Here is a 9,830-nt window from a genome sequence, read left to right on the forward strand (position 1 = left end):
TGTTTTCAAGAATCATGAAAAGATTTGAATGCGAATTGTAATCGTCAGGATACGAATGAGTTTTAAGATAAAATCAAGTGGCAAACTTGAAGATTAGTTTAGTTTCATATGTTATAATCAATATTTTAATTCATTTTACTTGTCCATAGTTAGCAGTCTGTTAGTCCGATTGTTTAATAGTCCGATAGCTCAATAATATATATAATTTAATATATAATATTCGAATTAATAAATACGTATCGTGACCCGTGTACCAGTCTCAGTGTCGATCACAACTCAAAGTATATATATATTTTGGAATCAACTCCAACCCTGTATAGCCAACTCCCACCTTCACATATAGAGTGTCTATGGTTGTTCCGAAATATATATATAGATGGGTCGATATGATAAGTCGAAACCTTGCATACGTGTCCCATTATTTATAGTGCGTAAAAGTAAATAACAGAAATTAAATGACGATAAATAAAATTGCGAGAATGTAAATTGCGATAAATTAAATGTTAATCAGTTAGCTGGGAACAGTTAGCCGGAACAGTTAGCGTGGAATCCTTAACAGATTTTCAATTAGTTAATTCGTGTGTTTCTAACAAATTTTTTTTTTTTTGTCCAATGTTTTCTTCTTTATGCCACTTGTTGAATTCTGATAGATCAAAATCTGAATATGAAATTTGAATGAAAATGGTTATTCTGGGGTGAGCGGATACGAATATCGGTAGTTGTAAGTAGGATAGTAAATGATCGTTGAATCAGATTCGAAGACTGTACAGTGTAACTTATTAATGTGAATTCTAAATATTCCTCGGGTACTACCCACCCGTTAAAATATTTTCATCATTAACAGTTTGTACAAAAGAATTTTTAATTACAATCTTTATGAAAATATACTTGCATATATATTTTCATCGGATGTAATCATGGATTTAATAAGTCAAAAACTCATCGGATTTATCGTTAATACTAGATTACATAATCTCTAAAACTTTAGAAATTACATAATCGCCATGTCGGGCGAAGATAATCGATGTAGAACGATTCGTAGAACGATGATTATACTCGAGGTGCAGAATGAGATGGTGAAGCATGGATTGTTGAAACTTGGGTTATTGGTGGTACTGGTACCGTTGGTGCTGAAGCTGGTGATGTTACTGGTGTTGGTGATACTGCTGGTGCTTGCAAATTGTGTACCGTGCTCTCTAAAGTTAACACTCGAGCTCGGAGTTCTTTAACTTCTTCTACTAACCCTGGTTGGTTATCAGTGTGAGGTAAAGGTCGGATATCTTCTCTAGTTCCGTTAATGGTAGCCTCAAGACGAAAAATTCTTGCAAAAAGGGTATAAACGGTGTTGCGAACAGGTTCGCCGGTGAGCGGGTCGAGCACTCCGACGTTAGGTGGTAAGTTCGGCTCGTGATATGGAGTACCTTCTTCATTTCTCCATAGGGTAAGTATTTCGCGAACCCATCCCCACTTTCTAAAGAAACCACGATAGTTGATCGGTTGGTGCGCTCCCGTCACGCTATCTTCGGAGTCAGAAGAACTTGGTCGATTCGTAGAGGCCATCGTACGCGATCACAGAAAAGATTTTTGGTATGAAAAGCTTAGTGACAACAAATAATAGTTGGATGGTATTCTCAATGCATAATATGCATAGATATATATAGTACCAGGATCCCTTAAATTACGGAGAAATTTACGGAAGATATTAAGAAAAGTCTATCGTAATAGATACGCTAAGATATAAATTTGTCTATACACTATCTATGCAATAAAGGCAGTAAGGCACGTCTAGACTTAAGAATGGTAAGCAGGCAATTCCCTAAGGATGATAAGTAGATGATTTCCGACTAGAAATGATAAGCAAAACTTTTGACAGGCCGACACGGTCAAAGTCCAGACTCACTAATGTATCCTAACAACTACCAGTTAGACACACTAATGGTAGACCTGGTTCACTAAGACCAACACTCTGATACCAACTGTAGAGACCCGAACTAATCCTCCCGGACGGAATCTTCAACGGTTGGTCCCATTGCGATGATCGACTCCAAATAGGGTTCTTAATATGAGCTATTGCACAGCGGAAGACTTATTTCGTACCTGAGAATAACATGCTTTAAAAGGTCAACATAAAGTTGGTGAGATATATAGGTTTGATGCTAGCAGCGTTATAACAATGGAACACAAGATTTCATATATAAACATTTTAATAAAAATATTCAAAGTGGTTGAGCACTTGGTAACCATACTTAACAATTAATCACGTCGCATATTCCCTTTAATATGAAATCTTACTACACTGTACCAAGTGTAGTCACGAAATGAAGTACTGTGCAACCGTTGAATACTGGTCGTCCAGTCCGGTTGGGGTTGTCAGGCCCGATAGATCTATCAACAGGATTCGCGTTTACAATACCGCTGTAAATAACAGTTACCAAGCTACAGGGAAGTATGCCAGTGGTACAACTCAACGTAGAATATATTTTTCAGTTACTTGTGTCCATAACGTAAAACATAAAATACATGTATTCTCATCCCGAAATATTTAGAGTTTAAAAGTGGGACTATATACTCACCATACTGTATTTTGTAGTAAAAATACATATAACATCTTTGAATAAGTGTGGGGTTGGCCTCGGATTCACGAACCTTAGTAGCATTAAAAAGAAATGAATTGCCCGCGACGGGACTCGAACCCACGACCTCTTGTATAACACCAACACACCAAACCACTTGGTTGAAAGTTTCATTTTTAATTAACCCCTACGACAAATTATCTTAACCCGTATGTACCAATTATTTTCTTATCCCAAAATCCTTTCGTCATCATCATCTAAATCATGTACGCTCATCTTCCTCATTAATAATTATCATCATCATTTTCGGAATCATAACAGCAACATCATTGTCAAATATCATCGTTATCATTAATATACTTAATCCACCCATCATTTTTCCATTCGTTCATCCCACTTACAAAGAACCGAAAAGTTCAGTCCAAGTCACATACATTTTTGGCCCTATAGAAGACAATTCGTGGCCTATACTTCAAGAGCCCACTAGCAGCCCACTATCCTAAATTGGTCTATATGTATTTCGGCTCAATCAAAAGATACACAGCCCAAGTACCGATGGCCCATCAGAAACTTTATAGTTGAGATAAGGATCCGTTTTTTTTTTTTAAAAGAAAAATCATTGAATTTGGAATTCAATACACATTCCTTTCACTTTACAGCACACCCTCCACTAATCATTCAAAATATTTTAATGGCTAGCTTTTAACGTTATTCATCTCTATTATTCTTTTATGCGAAATACATCACCATCATCATTGATGGATCATCATCTTCATTACATCATTATCATTATTACCGTAAACATAATCATCATTCTTCATGTACCGTTTGAACAAAAAAATAAGGAATAACGAGGCAACAGAACACGATATGTGCAACAGCAGAAATAACAAAGTAGCAGTGTTTTATCAAGCGTTCGTGATCATGGTTGTGAGGGTGATATTCATATGTAAAAAGGAAAACAGATTTATGGTTGTGGTGACAAAAATTAGAAGAGATAGAAAAGTGGTGATGGGTCACAACCGGTGGTGGTTTTCACGATAGTGGTTACACGAGTTTGAAGTAGGGGTGGCGGTGTGGTGATTATAGCAGGGATGGGTGGAGGTCTGATTGTGGAGTGAGAGAGACAACCAGGAGTTTGGTGGTGGGTGTGTGTTGAGTAGTAAATAACATGGTGATTGTTCATGGCTTAGCTCAAGTGAAAATATTAACAAATCAAAAAAAAAAAAAAAAAATACGTTCTGATGATCATGGTGGTTGAAGGGCTTGGTGGTGATGTAACCGATTGGTGACTATGGGATGCTCTAGTTGTGGTGGTTGTATGTGATGAAAGAGGATGGCTCACGGTGGTGTTCGTCGTAGGTTCAAACAGAGAGCACACATATCATGTTCAAATGATGATTGATGTTTGTCGGTTTTATTGTCGATACACGATTTTAAACAAAAAAAAAATATCGAACAATGATTAGTGATAGGGTGATAATCGAGTTGAAAATGATGAGATGAAGATGAGAGGTAGAAGAAGAGATAGAGATGAAAGATGATGATCATGGGTGTTGATTGAATCGAAATAGGTAGCAAGATGAGTATGATGATGGGGTGGTGATATGTGCTCGGTGGTTGCAGGAGGTGGTGGTTCAGTTTTGGGCTGCAGAAGCATTCAAGGGACAATGGTTTTTGCGAGTCTATGAAGGAGATAACAAGAAAAGAAGGAGTCTCTTGTTTTGATTATAAATATGTAATATGTATTATGTATAAATAATAAGATAGTTTATCTCAAACAAAACAGAAAAATTAGAAGAGTTGAGCAAGTGTTCCAGGAATCAGATGGTTGGATTTATAGCCTAAGAGTTCGACTATTATTTTACCAAAGTCAAGTAAATAAAAATAATGAAACAGATAATTCGATTAACATCAATTTGTATTTTAATGATAATGTTTTCAATAATCAACAACAGTATTTTGCCAATCAGGTATAGTTTGATAATGATTTGAAAATGATTTAGGTTCACATAAATATAAATCATAATTATAATACGCATTTTCATGTATTTATTTTTATATTCTGTTTAACCTAATATTATTAATAATTAAATTTATTAATAACATAAATAATTGTGTTATTTTTATATTAACATTTATAATATCAATACTGATTCTAAATGATAAAAATAAAAATAATAATAATAATAATAATAATAATAATAATAACCATTAATAACAATCATAATAAATAGAAATTAAATTTTCAACTAGTTTTAATAATAATGTTATTAACAATATTTATTAATGATATCTTTAATATTAAAATAATAATCATGAATTAAATATATCAACTTTCATATACACGTCATAATATTAATAATACAGATATTACTACTAATATCCATATTTATTTTATTTTACATAATTAATTAGAGCATGTACTATTTTAAATTATATTTCAAATATATACATCTTCATACATATAAAATATATATGTATCTACTATACAAATAGTTGTTCGTGAATCATCAGGCTTGGTCAAAAAGGTAATTAACTATTTGAATATAGATTTCAGACTTTCTAAACTTAACATTAAGGTTTTTGCTTATCGTGTCGGAAACATATAGAGATTAGGGTTTAAATTTGGTCGGAAATTTCCGGGTCGTTACACTGGATACCTTCTTTGTTCACTATGTGACCGAGGAATTGAACTTCTTCCAACCAAAATGCACACTTTGAAAACTTAGCGTACAGTTTTTCTTTCCTCAATACTTCTAGCACTTTTCTCAAATGTTCTTCGTGCTCTTGATCATTCTTTGAGTAAATACGTATGTCATCGATGAAAACAATGACAAACTTGTCAAGATATGGCCCACACACTCGGTTCATAAGGTCCATGAACACAGCTGGTGCGTTAGTCAATCCAAACGGCATAACCAAAAACTCGTAATGACCATAACGCGTCCTAAAAGCAATTTTTGGAATATCATCCTCCTTTACTCGCATTTGATGATATCCAGAACGTAAATCAATCTTCAAATAAATCGAAGAGCCTTGTAGTTGATCAAATAAGTCATCAATTCTCGGCAGTGGATAACGGTTTTTGATGGTAAGTTTGTTCAACTCTCTGTAGTCAATACACAACCTAAATGTACCATCCTTCTTCTTGACAAATAAAACAGGAGCTCCCCATGGTGATGTGCTTGGTCGAATGAAAACCACGTTCTAATAGTTCTTGTAGTTGACTTTGCAGTTCTTTCATCTCACTGGGTGCGAGTCTATAAGGAGCACGAGCTATTGGTGTAGCTCCTGGTACAAGATCTATTTGAAATTCAACAGATCGATGTGGAGGTAGACCCGGTAATTCTTTCAGAAATACATCGGGAAATTCTTTTGCGATGAGAACATCATTGATGCTCTTTTCTTCAGTTTGAACTTTCTCGACGTGTGCTAGAATAGCATAGCAACCTTTTCTTATTAGTTTTTGTGCCTTCAAATTACTAATAAGATGTAGCTTCATGTTGCCCTTTTCTCCGTACACCATTAAGGGTTCTCCTTCTTCTCGTACAATGCGAATTGTATTTTTATAACATACGATCTCTGCTTTCACCTTCTTCAGCCATTCCATGCCAACTATTACATCAAAACTCCCTAACTCTACTGGTATCAAATCAATCTTAAATATTTCGCTACCCAGTTTAATTTCTCGATTCCGGCATATATTATCTGCTGAAATTAATTTACCGTTTGCTAATTCGAGTAAAAATTTATTATCCAACGGCGTCAATGGACAACTTAATTTAGCACAAAAATCTCTACTCATATAGCTTCTATCCGCACCCGAATCAAATAAAATGTAAGCAGATTTATTGTCAATAAGAAACGTACCCGTAACAAGCTCCGGGTCTTCCTGTGCCTCTGCTGCATTAATATTGAAAACTCTTCCGCGGCCTTGTCCATTCGTGTTCTCCTGGTTCGGGCAATTTCTAATAATGTGGCCCGGTTTTCCACATTTATAACAAACTACATTGGCATAACTTGCTCCGACACTACTTGCTCCGCCATTACTCGTTCCGACACCATTTGTTCCTTTATTTCTGTTAACCCCTGGTCCGTAGACCTCACACTTCACCGTGCTATGACCATTTCTTTTACACTTGTTGCAAAATTTGGTGCAGAACCCCGAGTGATACTTTTCACACCTTTGGCATAGATGCTTCTGATTGTTGTTGTTGTTGCGGTTGTTATTGTTGTTGGGATGATTGTTGTAGTTGCTGTTGTTGTTGTTGTTGTTGTTATTGTTGTTGTTGGGCCGTTTGTTGTAGTTGCGATTGATGTTGCGATTGTTGGGATAATTGTTGCGATTATTATTGTAATTGCTGTTGTTGTTGTATTGGTGATTCTTATCACCGTTTTCCTCCCACTTTCTTTTGACTTGCTTCACATTGGCCTCTTCAGCCGTCTGTTCTTTAATTCTTTCCTCAATCTGGTTCACTAGTTTGTGAGCCATTCTACATGCCTGTTGCATGGAGGCGGGCTCGTGTGAACTTATATCTTCTTGGATTCTTTCCGGTAATCCTTTCACAAACGCGTCGATCTTCTCTTCCTCATCTTCGAACGCTCCCGGACACAATAGGCACAATTCTGTGAATCGTCTTTCGTATGTGGTAATATCAAATCCTTGGGTTCGTAACCCTCTAAGTTCTGTCTTGAGCTTATTGACCTCGGTTCTGGGACGGTACTTCTCGTTCATCAAGTGCTTGAATGCTGACCACAGTAGTGTGTACGCATCATCTTGTCCCACTTGCTCTAGATAGGTATTCCACCATGTTAACGCAGAACCTGTGAAGGTATGCGTAGCGTACTTCACTTTGTCCTCTTCAGTACACTTACTTATGGCAACCGATTCGACCTTCTCGGTCCACCGTTTCAATCCGATCGGTCCTTCGGTTCCATCAAATTCTAAAGGTTTGCAGGCAGTGAATTCTTTGTAGGTGCATCCTACACGATTTCCTGTACTGCTAGATCCAAGGTTATTGTTGGTATGTAGCGCAGCCTGTACTGCGGCTATGTTTGAAGCTAGAAAAGTACGGAATTCCTCTTCATTCATATTCACGGTGTGTCGAGTAGTCGGTGCCATTTCCTTCAAAATAGTCAAATGGAACAAGTTAATCATACAGAATATTAAGAGTAGTTAATAGTATTTCGTAGCATAATATGAACTCATTTATAAAAGCTTTTTCTTCATATTAGCGTTTTATAAGTTTAAATTCGGGTAGTACATACCCGTTAAGTTCATACTTAGTAGCTAATATACAATTCAACTGCTACAATTCTATATGAAAAACTGATTATAATAATATTTCACGTTCAAACTTTTATACAATATTTTACAAACTTACAATACCGCTTATTTTACATAAAGCATGAAATATAGCACACAATAACTTTGATACAAGATAGTTGTGAAGATAATTCTAGCTAGTACACAAGTCGTTCAGACGTAATTCATACGTCCAGAAACAAGTCATGCATTCTGGTTTTACTACGACTACTTCTCATCCTTGGTCTTGTGGAACATAACCGTTATGGCCGTTGATAAGACAGCGTGTTGTAACGTCGTCAAAGGGACGAGGGTTACGTAATGACCAACAGTCTCGTAATAACCTAAAAACCTCATTTCTTACTCCAATTATCGACTCCGTCACTTGTGGGAACGTTTTGTTTAATAGTTGTAGCCCGATGTTCTTTTTCTCACTTTGGTGAGAAGCGAACATTACTAACCCGTAAGCATAGCATTCTTCTTTATGTTGCATGTTAGCCGCTTTTTCTAAATCATGAAGTCCTATATTCGGATACATTGAGTCAAAATAATTTCTTAACCCGTTGCGTAAAATTGCATTTGGGTTCCCCGTAATATATGCGTCAAAGTAAACACATCGTAACTTATGGGTTTCCCAATGTGATATCCCCCATCTTTCAAACGAAAGTCTCTTATAAACCAAGACATTCTTGGAACGTTCTTCGAATGTCTTACAAACTGATTTCGCCGTAAATAGTTGTGCCGAAGAATTCTGACCGACTCTAGACAAGATTTCATCAATCATGTCTCCGGGTAGGTCTCTTAAAATATTGGGTTGTCTATCCATTTTGTGTTTTTATACTGTAAAATAGACAAGAGTTAAATTCATAAAAAAAAATACTTATTAATACAAGCAATTTTTACATATATCATAAAGCATAAGCACACTATATTACATATATTACACCACACGAATACAACTATCTTATTCCGACTAACTCGTTTCTTCTTCTTCGGTTTTGGTTCGTTTTGCCAAGTTTCTAGGGATATATGATGTTCCCCTAATACGAGCTGTCGTTTTCCACAACGGTTTAGAAAAACCTGGTGGTTTAGAGGTTCCCGGGTCATTGTTACAACTTAAGGGCTTCGGGGGTTGACGATACATATAAAGTTCATCGGGGTTGGAATTAGATTTCTCTATTTTTATGACCTTTCCCTTATTATTTTCTTTTGCCTTTTTAAATTCAGTTGGGGTAATTTCTATAACATCATCGGAATTCTCATCGGAATCCGATTCATCGGAGAATTGGTAATCCTCCCAATATTTTGCTTCCTTGGCGAAAACACCATTGACCATAATTAACCTTGGTCGGTTGGTTGAGGATTTTCTTTTACTTAACCGTTTTATTATTTCCCCCACCGGTTCTATTTCCTCCTCCGGTTCCTCCTCTTCCGGTTCTGATTCTTCTTCCGGTTCTTCTTCAGGAACTTGTGAATCAGTCCAATATATATTCGACTCTTCGTTATTATTAGGTGAGTCAATGGGATTTGTGCTAGAGGTAGACATCTATCACACAATATCAAACATGTTAAGAGATTAATATATCACATAATATATACATGTTAATAATATATAGTTTCCAACAAAAATGTTAAGCAATCATTTTTAAAGAAAACACGGTCGAAGTCCAGACTAACTAATGCATCCTAACAAACTCGATAAGACACACTAATGCAAATTTTCTGGTTCTCTAAGACCAACGCTCGGATACCAACTGAAATGTCATGTTCTTATTGATTAAAAACGTTCCATATTAATTGATTTCGTTGCGAGGTTTTGACCTCTATATGAGACATTTTTCAAAGACTGCATTCATTTTTAAAACAAACCATAACCTTTATTTCATAAATAAAGGTTTAAAAAGCTTTACGTAGATTATCAAATAATGATAATCTAAAATATCCTGTTT

The sequence above is a fragment of the Rutidosis leptorrhynchoides genome, chromosome 11, assembly GCF_046630445.1.
Source record: "Rutidosis leptorrhynchoides isolate AG116_Rl617_1_P2 chromosome 11, CSIRO_AGI_Rlap_v1, whole genome shotgun sequence".
In the NCBI taxonomy this organism is placed as follows: Eukaryota; Viridiplantae; Streptophyta; class Magnoliopsida; order Asterales; family Asteraceae; genus Rutidosis; species Rutidosis leptorrhynchoides.